This window comes from Hermetia illucens, chromosome 2 (assembly GCF_905115235.1).
Source record: "Hermetia illucens chromosome 2, iHerIll2.2.curated.20191125, whole genome shotgun sequence".
Lineage (NCBI taxonomy): Eukaryota > Metazoa > Arthropoda > Insecta > Diptera > Stratiomyidae > Hermetia > Hermetia illucens.
Genome location: NC_051850.1, coordinates 103,284,395 through 103,302,821, shown reverse-complemented (window position 1 = coordinate 103,302,821; position 18,427 = coordinate 103,284,395). Strand labels below are relative to the sequence as shown.

Genomic DNA, 18,427 nt, shown 5'->3' with positions numbered 1-18,427 from the left:
TTATACTGCATTTTTGGTAATACATTTTGAATGATTCCCATGTCCTTTGGCTGAACTTTATCCATCATATTCTTGTTCTCACCTATCAAGCAACTTGTAGAACTATCCCCTCTCATCCATGATGGTTTGTTTGCCATATAATTGACGGGTAGATAATTTATTTGTCGAAAACAATGAAATTTGTTACCCCGAATCAGCTGCAGCTAAACGTCACGGGCTCTGAAAACAACACGATTCAAGCCCATTCTACGGCCTTCTCTTCCAATATTGGTGGACCTATGGGCAGATTATTTCCTCTCACTAAACTGAACCATCCAAAAACAGCTTTATCAACTGTTTGGTATTTGCATGCTCCGTTCCCTCCAACGCTTTCAGTAGAACTAGTATTAAAAAATCTTCTGCCATTATCTGCCACTCTAAATAGAGACATTTTAAGGTCAAAATTCGTACAACGAGGGATCTAGGATCGTAGAGAGAAAATCTGGACCTAGGGTACAAATCATGAATAGAAACTGGGTTCGAGGTGAAAATAGGGCGAGCCCTACTGTTATCCCTTTTTTCATTGAAATCTCTAAGCCCCATATTGGTTTCTAAATATACACCTACATATATGAATATAGCTTTGTTTTCTATATACCTACCTCAAAAATTCAGCTCTTGGTACTTGTCCTATTGTTTTGCATGTAAAATCCGCCAATTAAAATATTATCTGATATTTTATATTCACCAAAGATAATAACCATGTTTTTACAAAAAAAATTAATGTTTACAATACCCGAACGCATGAAAATACCGACCAACATACGGAAATATAAAAACTGCGCAAAGCTTATTTCTTTTTTCTTCGAGTAAGCGACACATGCTAAACTAAACTGCCTCCCGAATGTATACATTTGTCTCAAAATTGTTCCAGGATATTTCTTGGATATCAAAGAATATAGGGATCATTCTTTTTACTTATCTTTTCAATTCAAGGAACCTGGCCTTACCTGGATTAAGAAGATAAACTGGGTATACCTGATTTGGAATTAAAAACATCGTTATTTGTAATTTAATAATATAATACAAAAGTTACTATATATTATTATCTTCAACTTAAATACCTTCCTAACCCATAACTTAGTCAATGGCTGTGTAATATAAATAGACTTTTTCGAGTGGTAACACAAAGGTTAAGGTAGTTAACCTTATGGGTTCTATTCCATGGATCGATGCTCATTTCATCCTTTGGTGTTTTACTAAACTTTCTTCTCTAGGCTTCTTGTTGATCCGAAGATTCTGCTGTCACCAACATCGAGCTGTTCTCTCCTTCTTCTCAAACTTCTTCCTTTTCTTCAGCCTTTGTCCCGTTCACAAGCAGGGTCGGCTCGTCGTGATCGGTTTCGCCATTTGGTTCTATCAAATGTCTGATTTGGATGCAGTCGCGAGGCTTCTAAATCCCCATCCAGCTTATCAGGCCACCGTTGTTTTGTCTGGCCTTTTGGTAGCTTACCATCGACGATGTTCAGACCAATCTTGGCGAGTGAATTCTCGTTAGTGCGAATAACGTGACCATATCATCGAAAACGCCTCTCTCGCAATTTTTCCACGATCGGTGCAACTCCATTCCATATCAATCGCAGATATCCTCATTTCGGATGTGATCAAAACCTATCACGCCACTAGTCCAAGGCAACATCTTCGTCTCCCTTACCGCAAAACGCCTTTGTCTTTTATAGTCGGCCAACACTCAGAACCATAGAGACAGACCGGACGGACGACATTGTGGTACATTTTAGATTTGAAACGTCCGTTGTTACGTCGAATACAAAGAATACCAGTTGTAGAACGCCACTTTATCCAGGTTGCGTTAATGCGTGAAGAAATTTCATAACACAGTTCTCCATTAGCTGATAGCATTGACCTGAGATATTTAAATCGCTCAGTTCTGGGAAAGTCACTGCCGCTGACAGTGATTGTGCCTGTTTCATGGGGATCGGTCATCAAAGATTCAGTTTTATTTAGATTCAATCTGAGACTGTATTGCATAAGGCGATCATTCCCTTTTTGGACAAGTTGCTCGATCTTCTGATTCATTTCTTTGTGTTTTTCCATTTGAATAATTGATTGTATCCGGTTGGAAGCAATAAAACGAATGTAATCGGGGAAAGCAAGGGGACATCTGACCTCTGTAAAGCGAAAAGCTCGGACTCAATATTGTGGTCCAATAAGTTATTCAATCGGGTTATTGAGAAGGGTAGAACACTATCTGACTCGCAAAAAAGGACCACCGTCCCAATCTGGAACAAGAAAGGTAGTCTAGTAGAATGTTCAAGTTGCCTTCCGTTCCGGTTGCTGTCCCATACCATGCAGATTTTTGAACGCATTTTTGACAACCGTATTCGCGACATTATCGGATCGATGAACGAAAAGAACTAAGAGTTCTGCTGGTCATTGCGAGTGACGTTGGCCGCTCTGTTACGCCATGACAAAAGGAACTCCTCCATTGTGTTCATCAGGTGAGTAGAAGCTGCCGCTAATAACAACAGTTTCGTTACCATATCGGGTCACATGCAGGTGGAGGTTAGCCTTTTGATAGTCCTGTGAGAAGCGTTAACGGTATCTATGATGATCAACAACTGAAGAATTGGAACGAGCACTTCATTGTAATTCTTGATCACAACATCTGGTGAAGTTCCATATCTTGTAGATGATATGGCAAGTCCTCATTGTATGTGGATACTAACTATTTCAAACATAAGCGAAATAATGTGTGACAATTAAAGCATATTTGCAATGCCCGTCAATCTGCTGCTGTGCTACTACATGAGAGTAATACAAGTACATGGAAAATAGCCGCCGCAGTTACGGACGTACAGGCTCGACATCCGTGAGCGTGTTAATAAGAAGGCGAAAATAGAAATGAAAATTCCATTGCAATCGGTCCTACAATTCCTACAATAGAAGAAGGGTGGAAGCTTCTTGGAAAGTCGTGGGGGAGCTTACCACATCGCCGGCAATCGACACCAATGACACGAGAAAGGGGGGACATAGGGCTTTATGGCGTATGGGTACCTACAGCCAACTACAGCAATACACTTTGAAGTGAAATACCTCTGAAGTCAGTTTATATTTTTCAATAGCCTATTGGAGAAAAGACAACATATTTGTATGTGCATTTTTTATCGTCATTTATATTTGATAAGCTTATTTGAAATAATTAAGACTTGTCTTTACTTTTACGCATATTTCGAGAACCACCTGTTCCCTCCATCAGTGTTACAAGTCTAGAGACTTGATGAAGTAACAACTGGTTGCCAAAATATCGGCTACTTAGCAAAGGTTAATAAATATTACTAGCGAAATTAAAACGCAGGTATTACTTAATTCGAATAATTTAATCGTGGAAACACCGCGAGGTTACACTTAGAGTCGAGTCCACATACATGTAAAGGACGGGTGTACATTTTTTTTTCACCAAATATGATCATCTGCAGTGTCAAAAGAAAGGGCTTAGTACTTCTCGAAAATGATCTTGTTTCTGATATTGGGTGAAATATAGGGGAGTGAGGGCTCAAAATGTGTACCTCAAAAAGTGAAACATGTCTCGTTCTCAGAGCCTATCCAACCAAAAATCTGAAAAAAATCACAGTAGTACATTTCTACGAAATCTAGTCCTCAAAATACATCCGTTTCCGATATCTGCACAAATAAAGTTAATAATAGTATATTTACATATTTTAGAAATTTACCCAGCAATCCCCTTTGAGGTCATCCAATAAGTACAAACTTTGGCATTTGGCATTTGGTCAACAGTGAAGAAAACCCAACTATTATTAACAAAGTTAAAGAGAGTGAAACTTTACCATTTTGTTACCGTATTCGGTAATAGGCAGTTTGTTTGTCTAGGTTGAGGATAATATGTCTGTTTGGAAAAATATTAAGGAATATGTTAGATTTGAAGCTATATGCGGAGGGAAAAATGTGCGTAGAAGTTTCTCACATAAGATGAACACAAACCTTGGTACCCGAAGCGCGAGCTTCCGCTATTTCGACTTGTTTCAATATTTCTTTGAAATAGCAATGGCTTCTTCTTTGGAGTATAGACCCTTAATTCGTGTCTGTGAAGAAAATTTCAAACGCTTTTAGGATGGTCTGTTACTATACCTTTGTGTGAACATTTTTGCGACATATACTTTGGCTTTTGTATTTTTGGGCTATTTTTTGTACGCTTTTATAATATTTAATTATCAGCTCATTGAAGTCGCAGGCCAACTGCTCATTGTTCATTTTCGTCCCTTTAATGCTATTGCGCGCTATTGCAACGAATTAATCGCTATCGTATACGCCAAGGAACCCAGAAGGTGCAAACGCCACACTAGACATAACGGCATCCCCTTTTGAGCAGCAATCGGTTTACATATTGTTATATAAAGTGAAGTGTCCAAGTTTTTTCAACTGCGATAAACGCTCACTTTTTTGTTTTTCTGTAATATTTCTGTGTACTATAAACATCCATAAAGAATTATTGTCTTTTCTTTCATAACTCATTTAAAAATTCATATAGTTTCGAGATATTTGACTTCAAAGTGTACTGCAGGAGCTGTCTAGCTTTTTAATTGGTGGACTGCATATAACCGTCATGAATGAAATATTATAATACGCTTTAAGGGCTGAGTTCTAATTACCTCATCGAATAGAGTAAAGATGATAAAATATGACAAATATGCTAAGTTTCCCAATGATCCACCTTACTTTTCCGACCTTAACAATATTCGTCCCTACTCCCCTTTTGAGTACTTGAATTTTATGAGATAAAAAAAGCGGGTGACGGACAGAGAGACAGACAGTGAACCGACTTCAATAAGATTTTGTTTTACACAAAACCTTAAAAGTGCTTTATTTTTCTTTGTTTCCGAGTACACTCACTCGATATTATTCCGACTATCCATGCTCAAATAGCGAAAGATTCATCTTAAGTAGGCAAAGCATGGAAAGAAAGTTTAAGACCATTTCATGCTTCGACTATATTCTAATCCTACAACGTCAACTGTTTCACCTACTTTTGGACAAAGCTATAAAAAAGCGATAAACTAAACTGGAATTTCTTTAGCGTGTTGCTAACCTATGCATATTGCAGCAAAACTAGGCTAAGCAAAGGCCTAGTTCATTGTCATTTGTAGAGCTAAAAGAACTGATAGAAAAGAGAAAACAATTTGGTATTTATATTTCGCTGGGATGTCTTCTCCCCTATAAAAATTCTCGCTGTCCTTCTAATTCAATTGAAACTTTCATCGATTTATGCTAATAAGCATATTCTAACTTTGACTGAAGAGAAGTTAATTGTTATAGCTGACGCCTCGTTTGATACTAGAAAATGTTTCCTCGGAAGGATTTGTTTATTTGATGATTCATATGTGCAATTAGTTGATCGTAGCAACCGGTTTTGATGTACACATGGTGATGCTAATAGGTTTTTTGCTCGATTTACGTTTTCATTCACTATTCACAATAGTATTTATAATTGTTGATTGCATCATTTGATTGTTTCTCAAATATTGATGGAAGTCAGCACCGTAGCTGTGCTGGTACGTGGGTGTAACAGAAAAGATGACTCTTCAGGAGAGGAACTTATTTGTAATACGCAATGAAAAATCAGATATTTCGCGATGCGCTGCTACCAGTTGAATACACAAATTAATTGAAATTTACAAGCCAGTTAAACTGAAACAAAGTAGGAACTTATCTCTCATAACGAATATTCCTCGCGCGCTAGATTTTGTGGTTTTGAACTTCTGCACATCATTCTGTGAAAGATCTTCGGGCTTTTTATCCTGCAAAGGTTCGTTAATGCACTCAGGTACGGGTTCCTTAGAGATTTCATTGAGGGCGATGTAGGCCGGATTGAATCTGTTGATAGTAACAATGGCGTTCATTCTGTGTACATATTTGGACTACATTGGTTTTAAAATTGAGCGATAACATGAAAGTGATGGCATTGTCGTGGTAAATATTATACTTCTCATGCTTTTGAAAAAAGCAAAAATAAGCGGTTTGTGATTTATGGAGATTGTGAACGTGTTGACAGTGTCTGATGGCGAGGTAGATAAAGAGAGCGCTGTGTTTCACCTCAATAGAGAAGAGTTTTTTAGAAAAAGCGGAAGGTTGCGGATGTTGAGAAGCTCCTACGACGTTGTCTGAAGTATCAATCACTATGACCAATGCCATAGCAGTTGCGAGATGAAAAGAGAAGTAGAAAGATACTTTTACTGAAGAACTGCTATACGTTAGGTATAAGGAAGATGTGAAATGCACCAATGCATCCACAGTGAGACAGCATGGTGAATAAACTAACAGAACGCTTGGCAAACGTAAGGAAAGTCATCATCATCAACGGCGCAACAACCGGTATCCTATCTGGGCCTGCCTTCATAAGGAACTCCAGACATCCCGGTTTTGCGCCGGGGTCCACCAATTCGATATCCCTAAAAGTTGTCTGGCGTCTTGATCTACGTCATCGCTCCATCTCAGGCAGGGTCTGCCACGTCTTCTTTTTCTACCATAGATATTGCCCTTATAGACTTTCCACAACGGTCATGGTATCGCTCATAGATTTCGTCATTGTGTAGGCTACGGAATCGTCCATCCTGATGTAGGGGGCCAAACATTCTTCCCTCGAACGCGGCCAACAGTTTGCAATTTTTCTTGCTAAAAACCCAAGTTTCCGAGGAATACATGAGGACTGGCAAGATCATTGTCGTGTATAGTAAGAGGTCAAAGACCCTATGGTGAGACGTTTCGAGCGGAACAGTTTTTGTAATCTGAAATAGGCTCTGTTAACCGCCAATTAACCGCCAACAACCGTGCGCGGATTTCATCATCGTAGCTGTTATCGGTTGTGATTTTCAACCCTAAATAGGAGAAGCTATCAACGGTCTCAAAGTTGGAGTCTCCTATCTTTATACTTCCCGTTTGACTAATGCGGTTTGATGTTGTTAGTTGATTCGTCTTCGGTGCTGACGTTACCACCATATATTTTGTCTTGCCTTTATTGATGTGCAGCCCGAGATCTCGCGCCGCTTGCTCAGTCTGGATGAAGGCAGTTTGTACGTTTTGAGTCGTTCTCCCAAGATGTCGATATCGTCAGCATAGGGCAGTAGTTGGGTGGACTTAAAGAGTATCGTCATCACGGATGAATTTCTCAAGGGCCAGGTTAAAGAGGACGCATGATAGGGCATCCCCTTGTCGTAGACTGTTGTTGATGTCGAATGGTCTTGAAAATGATCCCGTTGCTTTTATCTGGCCTCGCACATTGGTCAGGGTCAGCCTAGTCAGTCTTATTAATTTTGTCGGGATACCGAATTCTCCCATGGCCGTGTACAGTTTTACCCTGGCTATGCTATCATAGGCCGCTTTAAAGTCGATGAACAGATGGGGCAACTGTTGTCCATATTCCAACAGTTTTCCATCGCTTGCTGCAGAGAGAAAATCTGATCTGTTGCTGATTTGCCTGGAGTGAAGCCTCTTTGGTATGGGCCAATGATGTTCTGGGCGTATGGGGCTATCCGGCCTAGCAAGATAGCGGAGAATATCTTATAGATGGTACTCAGCAACGTGATACCTCTATAATTGCTGCACTGTGTGATATCTCCCTTTTTATGTATGAGACAGATTATGCCTCGTTGCCAATCGTCAGGCATTGATTCGCTGTCCCATACCTTGAGCACAAGTTGATGAACCACTTGGTGTAACTGGTCGCCTCCATATTTAACCAATTCGGCTGTAATTCCATCGGCTCCTGGCGACTTATGATTTTTTAGCCGATGAATTGTACGGACTGTTTCTCCTAAACTTGGTGGTGGCAGTATTTGTCCGTCGTCTTCAGTTGGCGGGACCTCCAACTCGCCGATGTTCTGGTTGTTCAGTAGCTCATCGAAGTACTCAACCCGTCGCTCTAATATGCCCGGCAGGATGAACATCGAGATGTGTAAGGCTTCATCCTGCTGATTTGTTGGTAAAACTTCCGCGCCTAGTGCGGTGGCTCCCTGTACTTTTTGAGTTTACAGGCCTGTTGGTTCTCCCAGGCTTCCTTTTTCCGTTTGTGAAGTCGCTTCTCCGCTCGCCGGAGGTCGTGGTAAGTCTCCGCGCGTGCCCGCGTTCTTTGAGAATGCAGCATTACTCGGTATGCAGCATTCTTCCGTTCCGTTGCTAGCTTACATTCATCGTCAAACCTGCCGTTCCGACTCTTTTTGCGGTTGAGGCCAAGTATCTTTGTGGCCGTATTTATGATGACGTCCTTCAGGTGATTGTGAAGGTCATTTGTTGATGCTTCATCTCCAGGATCTCTGTTGACTGCGGTTATTGCGGCATCCATTTCACTCTTATAGATGTTGCGGACGGCTGTGTTGTGGATGGATTCAGTGTTGACTTCCACCTGATTGTCAGAGGGGATTCTGGGTGGTATTGTTATTCGAGCTTGAGCGGCATTCATCAAGGCTGAGAGGTGGCGGCGTTCGATCAACACGTGGTCAATTTGGTTGAAAGTGGTTCCGTCTGGAGGGGCCCACGTATGTTTGTGGACCACTTTCCGCGCAAACCAGATACTTCTAACAAACATTTCGTGTGATACTGGTAATTAAATGATTCGTAGTCCGTTATCATTTGTATTTTGGTGTAAGCTATGGGGGCCAACATGTCGCCTGAATACGGGCTCCTTCCCTACTTGGCTGTTAAAATCCCCAAGTATGATTTTGATATTATACTACTCCTATGTAGAGGCGTGAACGTTAATGAGGCTTATATTTCTAAATTTGCCTCGGAAGCCTCAAAGCCGATAACAGCAGGTTTCATTTTTTGGCTGACTAAGAAACCTACTCCGGGCACATGGTTTACTGGATGGCCACTATAATATATGGTGTAGCGACTCTTCTCCAGGAAACCGGTCCCTGTCCAACACATCCCCTGTAACGTTGTTACATCAGCCCTATATTGGAACAAAGTATCGGCTAGCTGCTTCATCTCTGTGCAGGAAGCGCACGTTCCATGAGAAAATGCGCAAATCGTTCGTCGTTGTATTATCCATCCAGTCCGAGGCCCCTGTTGTGGCTTCGTAACAAGTTGTTTTCTGTGTAGGGTTGTCAGCCCTACCCAACCCCCAACCTGGAGGACCAATTGGTACATTTTGTCCCGTTTTTAGGCGCGGGAGACTCGCTTTCATCCTTTTCCGTCTGCAACTTTTCGTTAAGAAAGAGCTTCCAGCGATCACCACGTGGAGGTGGAGATAGGGTTTGGTAGTAGAACTGTTAGTGTTGGTTCAGCAGGCGTTTCCCAGGTTTTATGCTCCATCGTGGGTACCAATCCACTTTTTGTCCTAGGACCTATACTACCTTTATTCGTGAATAGCTAAAAATGCAAAATATACCTTCCTATGTTGCCACACTCCAAGTTATACATATTTACATATTAAAGACACAAATATTGTACTAATCCTAAACAAATGAACATAGCCTATTACATACATATGTACATATATGTAAGTAAATTAAAAGCTGTCCAGCGTATTGGGCACTACCCACAAACTTCATTAACATATATATATATATAGATAAACAAATGCCTGTCTCGAATAATTGATACTGATATGGAAATATGTAACTAAAAAAAATTAAAACAAAATGTCCGCCGTTCATATAAGTTGACTTTAGGTAATGATTATGAGACGTGTACAAGGAAAATGGTCGATTATGATCAAGGGAATGGATTGTTATGATACAAGGAATGAGACCCTTTCAAAGATTCCTTTAGCTAGTGATCCACGACTACCAGAACCGATTTTTAGTCGACGACAACTAGACAAAGTTCGCAAAAATGCGAGAGTATTCGATTTAAAAGTGGCACAATGATCAGATACGACTTGCATACAAGTTGAAAAAGATTTCATGGAGGATATTTAATCCACAAAAGGAAAAAGATCATAAAGCAAATAGATAACATCTTAAATTGAAGGTAGTACACTTAAATTGACCACCGGGATATTATGGAGATAGCTATCTAAGTGGGGGTTACTGTTGCAAAACAGCATTGTCATGAATATTACCAGTCGATGGATGTTAGGTATCCAACACAAACATATAATATAACAATAATTTTCTTGTAATTCGATCACAATATGATTTATACGCAGAAGACAGAGACGAACGTAAGCTTATTTTATTTTAATAACAATAAAAAGCGACATAACATTTGCCCGTGTTATCAATAGCAATAACGATAATCTGAGTTTTGCGAGCAGAAGAAGCTTATCTTTATTGCCGATGCGGAAACTGGTGAAAACTAAACATTTGGAGAACGAGTAAAATTAGTGCCTTTATTTCTTTAACAGAGATAGAAAAATAGATCTGGTGTCTTGATCACTTCACATCATATGTACATACATTGGTGCGTAGACTGGAGAGAAAAAGTGATTAATACTTTTGTTTGTGAAAATTAAGGGATTATATACAGTTGTGATGGACGCGAAAAACGAGAAGAAATTATGGTTTCTTCTATAAGTATATTATCTCAACAATATTCTCACCAAATTTCATAACGATGGGAGCATTTGGTCCTAAGTTGTCACTATTTATATAGATATACCTCGCTGCTCCAGCGTAGTTTTGCCTAGATTTTAAAAACTTTCGTCGTCGTCGCCACTTTTAATAGTTTTTTAAATAGTTAATAATCGTTTTTTCAAAATTCTGGTTTAGGGTGAACCGTTATTGATTTATCGTATCCACCATGTGTGATGGCAAGGTAGACGACGAGAGCGCTGTGTTTCACCTGAGTAGAGGAGAGTTTTTTTAGAAAAGGCGGGTGATTAAGGATGTTGAGAAGCTCCTACAGCGTTGTCTGAAGTATTAATCACTATGGTCAATATCACAGCGACTGTGAGATAGAAAGAGAAGTAGAAAGATACTTTTTACTGAAGAGCTGCTATAGGTTTGGTATATGGAAGACGCGAAATGCACCAGTTCATCCACAGTGAGACAACATTTTGAATAAGCCAACAGAACTCTTGAAAAACTTAAGAAAAGGGGTCGATAATGACCAAAGGAACTAGGGCCAAAATAGATTGGTATGATATAAGGATTGAGACCCTTTCCAAAATTTCCTTTGCTAGTGATCCACAACCCCCAGGATCTTCGGTTTAAAGACGCGTTTAGGTATTAAAAAACCACCGGAAATCCTTCCCAACAAAAAACCATTCTTAAAAACAGCTTTAGATCAGCCGTTTTTAAATTTCTTTCCTTAAACAAAATTTTTACAAACACCTCACAGTATGCATTAATTGTTGCCGCTGACGGCTTTTTAATAAACATTTACTGAATTCTCAAAAAGAAACGGGAAAATGTCATCCTCTATAACGTTTATAACCCCTTAAAGAAAAATTCTTCAGGGCTCTCAGATACGAAACGGAAATCAATGCAGATTAAATCAAATTATCAAACAAAATATAGTTTTTTTTTTGGTTTCCTCTTAATAAAGATTTACAACACATGCAATATTTGCGAATTGGCCGTTGTATTCATTTATTTATATCTATCAGCTATAGTTTACATTCTTTTTTTTTTCTTCCATTATTTTATTTTGACATTTTTGTCCTTTCACTGTACATATGCGTTCTATTGTTGTTGTTCATATTTTAATATTTTGTACAAAACTAGACCTTATTAAAATCGGTTCGATGTCTATCCGTCTGTCACATCCATTTACCCGAGAACGGCTGCTATTAGCACGAAATTTAATGGAAGTGCAATAAAACTTCTCTAAGTCAAAGTATCATTTGCCAGGAAATTTTTTTCGATTTATAGAGATTTCGTTTTGAGCACCAAATGCTTAATTACAAAAGAAGTGAAAACTGCTGGAGCCTACGGTGCAATATATCGTGACTACGATGATACTTTGATGTCGGTACTATGTATCGGAGACTATAAGGACAAAGGCGATGTCGCCGAAATGAATCTAATTCTTTTGTTGATTTTGTTGATTTTCAAAAAAATGCAACAAACCGGAATACCGGAAGCTGGTGCTTCGAATATAAAGGTTTTGTGTTCATCTTACACGTTCACATCTTTCGATTTGTATTATATATGGTTAAAAACCCAAAATATTCGTTCTTTTTTTTCAAACTACAAGATATAAGTACGTACATATTACAGACGTCGATATTAGGTTCACCCTAAACAAACAAACATTGTGTATTACTAAATTGATCATATACATATTTCCGGTTGTTTTGTATTTCTCTGCGAGCTCACTTTGTTGTGGTATTGACGAATTGATATGTTATAATGACACGTTTTAGAATGCACAAAGTTTACACAAAATGTAAAAGTTTCACCTTCTATAACTTTGTTGATAATAGTTGGATTTCCGTCAAACTTCCCAGAGTTATGCCTTATGTTATCCTTTATGCATTTTGTTGTTCTACGATGAACTTAAAGGGGATTTCCGACAAAATTATTAATTTTATTTAAGGAGATATCGGAACGGGATATATTTTAGATACGCCACTGTGATTTTTTTTCAGATTTTTCGGTTGGAGAGGTTCTGAGAACGAGACCTGTTACACTTTTTGAGGGTCATATTTTCAGCCTTCACTCCCCTACGTTTCACTCGATATCAAATATGCTGCAGTTTCGAAAAAAACTAATTGAGCCCTTTCATTTGATACCTGGCATGGCTACATTCTGTAAAGAAAAAAATTGTGCACCCTCTATTCACGTCGATGGGGAGCCCCCTTAAACTTAACACAAAATGTCACCATTTATTGTACGTAAATGGAACAACAGACCTCAATGTACTTTTCCCATCAACGGGTTTTATGGTGTTTTATTTCACTACGTAAATATGATATGTATGTTATGATAATGGAAATAGAACAATCGACGATGTAAATATGATATGTATGAGTATGCTATGATAATGGGAATAGAGGAATTTTCAAATTTAATACGAGTATATTTTGGAGTGAACCTGTAACATATATGATTTAATTACAGTGCATTTTATGAAAATTAAAATAAAATTCTTAATCTTGGAACTAGAGCTATAAACAAGTCTTACAACAATCAAAAATGTTAATACATGTACATAAACTGTAATCCGAGATCGTCCTTACTCTCATAGTTCAATGAAAGCATACAATGCATGTATTAGACACAAGTTGTAATTTTATAAAAATATTTTTAAACTCTAAGTTAATTTGTTATTTTTGTCAAAAAAAAATTCTATTCGGAGTTAAGGATATTGCATTTCGTCCCGGTACATTAGGTGACAGAATTGCATTGACAGAATTTTCCGACTGAATGGTTGATTTCTTCTCTATCAGGTATTTTTATTGTAGCGTCATTATCATTATCGTTATTCTCATCATCGCTCTAGTTTTTGGTAATATGGCAAACATCTTCTCGAATTTGATGTTCATCAAAAATATAAGCAACCAGGGCATCATCGTCAATCTGGACATGGTCTAATACCTGAAAATAATCAACACTATATCTAGCTTTTAATATACTGCCAAGTATCTCCTGCATTATTCTCGTTGCTTCTTGCCATACGTTGGAAAAACAAGTGGGAATACCGGAAGCTGAACGCTTCGGGTATAAAGGTTTTGTGTTCATTTTATTCACATTTTAATATTCATTTGTGAATAGCTAAGAATGCAAAATATTCCTTCCTATGTTGCCAAACTCCAAGTTATACGTATTTATATATTAAATACACAAATATTGTACTAATCCTAAACAAACAAACATATATGTACCTAAATTAAAAACTGTCCAGCGTATTGGGCACTACCCACAAACTTCATTAGCACATATATATATATACATATATACAAATCCCTGTCTCGAGTAATTGATACTAACATGGAAATATGTAACTAAAAAAACTTAAAACAAAAGAAAACAAAATGTCCCCATAGACCCCGCCGTTCATATAAGTTGACTTTAAGTAATGATTATTATCATATATGACGTCTTAGAGTGCAATAAATTTACGTAAAATACATAAATTTGTCCTTCTATAACTTTATTAACAATGTTTAGATTGCGTTCAAACTTCTCAAAATCATGTCTTATATCATCGCCTCTACTGATGCCAAAGTTTGTACATCTAGGATTGACTTATGGAGGGTTTTCCGGTGAATTTCTAAAATATGTAGTACATTGTAGCAACGTCAGCCGCAAAAACCAAAGAATTAGCAACATCAAATCGCACTAGTCACATGAGAACAATAAAAATAGGAGACTACACCTTTGAGACCGTTGAAAATTTCTCCTATCTAGGGTCGAAAATTACAACCGATAACAGCTACGACGACAACATCCGCGCACATGAGGATGGACGATTCCGCCGCCAACATAACGACGAAATCTATGAACGATACCGCGACCGTCTGGTAGTGGATAAAATCCGGCTCAACAGGTTGCGATGGGCGGGTCACTTAATCCGCATGGATAAGGATGATCCAGCCCGGAATGTCGATAAGGGCAATACTCGTATCTATGGTAGAAAAAGAAGACGAGGCAGACCCTGCTTGAGATGGAGCGATGGCGTAGGTCAGGACGCCAGACAGCTGCATTTATGCAACATTGGCAGGAATTAATTTTTCCTCATAGGTTTTTGGAACATCAACTCATATTGTATTTCATATTACCTAGAGACAAAAAAAAACCTTAAATAAAATTATAAAAAGCTAGTGTGATCAGTTTTGCGACTTTAACCATTTGGGAGCCATCAATACTTTCTGTATGCACTTTTGCGTCTAGTACAGCCTAAATTCTTCTCTCTTACCAAGAAGATCTCTGCACACATTTGCGAAAATGTCCTGCCACGCACTCTTGCCCACAGCTCTTCTTTATTTCCCGTCTCTCCAATTAACTAGTTGAAATCTAGATACTGTGGGAGCCACTGAAGAATTATACTATCAATATTTTAAACGATTTTATTGATTTGGGGATATGTTTACGATCTTTGTTTTGCTAGAAGATGATGTCCAAAGCGTTCACATCAAACTTTTCTGCAAATTCTGGGAGTTCGGCACTCAAAATATAAATATACGAAGTTGCAGCCCTCTTTTCAAGGATTCTGTGAAGTGTTCTAACGCCTCTGGCCATCATACATCGCCACAAAATTGTGGAATATTATATGAACTGATCTTATTTTTGACATTTAGTGAAAAATAGGAAGGTAAGTGCTCGAGATGTGAGACCCCAAAAATCTAAAACAAATCTGCCTTCACTTATGTGCAGCCCAAGATCTCACGCGCTTGCTCGATCTGGATGAAGGTAGACTGTACATCTCGGGTTTTTCTTCCCATAATGTCAATAACATCAGCGTAGGTTAATAGTTGAGAGGACTTGAAGAGGATCGTGCCTCTCATATTTACATCTGCATGGCGAATCACTTTCTCGAGGGCCAGGTTAAAGAGGACGCATGATAGGGCATCCCCTTGTCTTAAACCATTGTTGATATCGAATGGCCTCGAGAGTGACCCTGCTGCTTTTATCTGTCTTCGCACATTGATCAGGGTCAACCTAGTCAATCTCATCAATTTCGTTGGGATACCGAACTCTCTCATGGCCGTGGACTGGTTTACCCTGGCTATGTTGTCATAGGCGAATTTGAAGTCGATGAAAATATGGTGCAACTCATGCCCATATTCCAACAATTTTTCCATCGCTTGCCGCAAAGAGAAAATCTGATCTGTTGCTGATTTGCCTGGAGTGAAGCCCCTTTGGTATGGGCCAATGATGTTCTGGGCGTATGGGGCTATCCGGCCTAGCAAGATAGCGGAGAGTATCCTATAGATGGTACTCAGCAACGTGATATCTCTATAACTGCTGCACTAAGTGATATCTCCCTTTTTATAAATGCGACAGATAATGCCTCGTTGCCAGTCGTCAGGCATTGATTCGCTGTCCCACACCTTTAGCATAAGTTGATGAACTGCTTGGTGTAGCTAGTCGCCTCCATATTTAACCAATTCGACGGTAATACATCGGCTCCTGGCGACTTATAGTTTTTAAGCCGGTGGATTGCACAGACTCTTTCTTCGATGCTTGGTGGAGGAAGCATTTGTTCGCCATCTTCAGTTGGCGGGACTTCCAACTCGCCGATGTTTTGATTGTTGAGCAGTTTAGTAAAATACTCAACCCATCGCTCTAATATACCCATTCTGTCGAAAATTAGATCTCAGATGTCTGCGCAGGATGAGCATCGAGGTGCTGCTGACTTGTTGGTAAAAGTTCCGCGCCTGGTGCGGTTGCTTCCTGTACTTTTCGAGTTCACAGACCCGTGGGTTCTCCCAGTTTTCCTTTTTCATTTTCTCCGCTCGACGGAGTTCGTGATAGGTCTCTACGTGTCTCCCATGTTCTTTGAGAATGTAACATTACTCGATATGCAGCATTCTCCCGTTCCGTTGTTAGCTTACGTTCAGTGTCGAACCAGTCGTTCCAACTTTTCTTGCGGCTGTGGCCAAGTGTGTTTGTGGCCGTATCAATGATATCGTTCTTCAAGGGGTTGTGAAAATCATTTGTTGGTACTTCATCTCTAGTACATCTGTTAGCTGCGGATATTGCGGCATCCATTTCCCCCTTATAGGTGTTTGGAGGGCTTTGTTGTAAATGGCTTCAGTATTCACTCTTACCTGATCGTCAAAGAGGATTCTGGTTGGTGTTGTAATTCGAGCCTGGAGGACTATGCCAACGAGATAGTCATCCGAGTCTATATTGGCCCCCTATATATTCTGACATTCATTCATCGGCTAGCTGCTGAACAGCATTCGGTCTGTACAGAAAGCGCACGTTCCATTAGAAAATGCATAAATCGTTATTTCGTTGTCGTTGTCGGGTTCGTCGTTTTTAATTCCATCCTGTCCGAGGCTCCTTCTGTGACTTCGTAACATCTATCCCATTTAGCCGCCTTTTATTATAAGTATGGTATACTTGGAGGGCTTTGTTAAACTTCAACTCAATGGTCATGCTACTCATTCGTTTTTGAAATCTCTTGTCGAAATGTCCATACCTCCTCCTGCTCTAATGTAATTCTCAAATATTTGGCCTTTGGCCCCTGTTTATATATTTAAGTTTTATTCCCTATAGTCACATAGTCTTTTAGTATTCTAGTTTACGTTTTCTAATGAATGATACTATAGTGATTCAACCCTTCCCCCTTCCTCCTGCAACATCAGTAGTACGACGGTTCAATAGATTGAAAACCTTAGTGCTATTAATTCTCAGTTATCACTCTTTGTTTTTTCTCTCAATTCAAATCCACTACTAAAAATTTTCATTTGGGTAGTTCGTTTGCTCAACTGTATAAGCAAGGGTAGAAACACATATATTGCTTGGAGAAATTAGCTCCGTTTTGAACCTTTCATTCTCAATAGGATGCACCCCTTGCGCAGATCACTCCAGATATACTCTCTACAAACACTAGTAGTTAAATATCTAAATTGCTCACAGTTTGTTTCAATATTATTCGTTAATACTTGCTGATGCGGAGCGGGAACCGCTGTAATTTTTTACAGCAATATGATCGCCATTATTCTGGATCAAAACATCACTTCTTGTGAGAGTTCTTATTTTTAGGGAAATGCAACCGTTTTAGCTTCCAACGGATCTTTTTTAAGGTTCTGTATGACACGAAACCTTATTTAATCGATTCAAGGTCTATTTGTCTATCTGCCACATCCGATTTACTCGGAAACGGCTAAACAAATTGTCACGGAATTTGGGGAGAAAGCCTGGTCTGTGAAACCCTTTACATATAGCGAGGGGCGACATTTTATATTGAGTTTAAGAGGAGCTCCCCATACATGAGAAAGAAGGGTGTAGATTTTACTTAAATATGGAAATGTGGAATATCAAATGAAATGCCTCGATTCGAATTTTCGAAACTGGTCTTATTTCCTATATTGAGTGAAACATATGGAAGTGAGCATTCAAAATGTGTGCCTCGAAAAATGAAACAGGTGTGACTTTCCAGCCGAAATGTGTGAAAAATTCATAATGGTGCATCTATAGGAAATCTAGACCCCAGAATACATCCCATTCCCATATCTGTTCAAAAAAAGTTAATGATAGCATGTTACTATATTTTAGAAATTTATCTGAAAACCACCCTTAAGTTCATCCTAGAAGTACAAAATTTGGTATTGGCATAAGGGAAATATAGGGCAGTATCTAAATCCAAAAAACGAAGTCCACCTACTATTAACAAAATTATTCAGAGACAAATTTATGCATTTCACGTAAATTTATTGCACTCTAAAAGGTGAAAGACATCATCATGGGAAGTGAACGGCGGGGTCAATGGGGATATTTTAGTTTTCCTTGTTTGCTCTTCTCAGTTATTTGTATATCAGTAGAAATTGCTCGAGACAGACATTTATGTTCTAATT

At 38.9% G+C, this 18,427-nt stretch overlaps 1 protein-coding gene and 1 long non-coding RNA gene across 2 annotated transcripts in view; one reads left to right on the top strand and one right to left on the bottom strand.

The window, feature by feature from the left end:
- Positions 1-18,427, top strand: part of LOC119648516 (UDP-sugar transporter UST74c-like) — a 79,608-nt gene that overhangs the window by 5,866 nt on the left and 55,315 nt on the right. The window lies entirely within an intron of this gene.
- The window catches only part of LOC119647930, a 28,814-nt gene continuing 23,415 nt past the window's right edge, over positions 13,029-18,427 (bottom strand). Inside the window, exon 3 of the long non-coding RNA XR_005248967.1 lies at positions 13,029-13,496. This is a non-coding gene — a long non-coding RNA (uncharacterized LOC119647930). The remainder of the gene's footprint in view (positions 13,497-18,427) is intronic.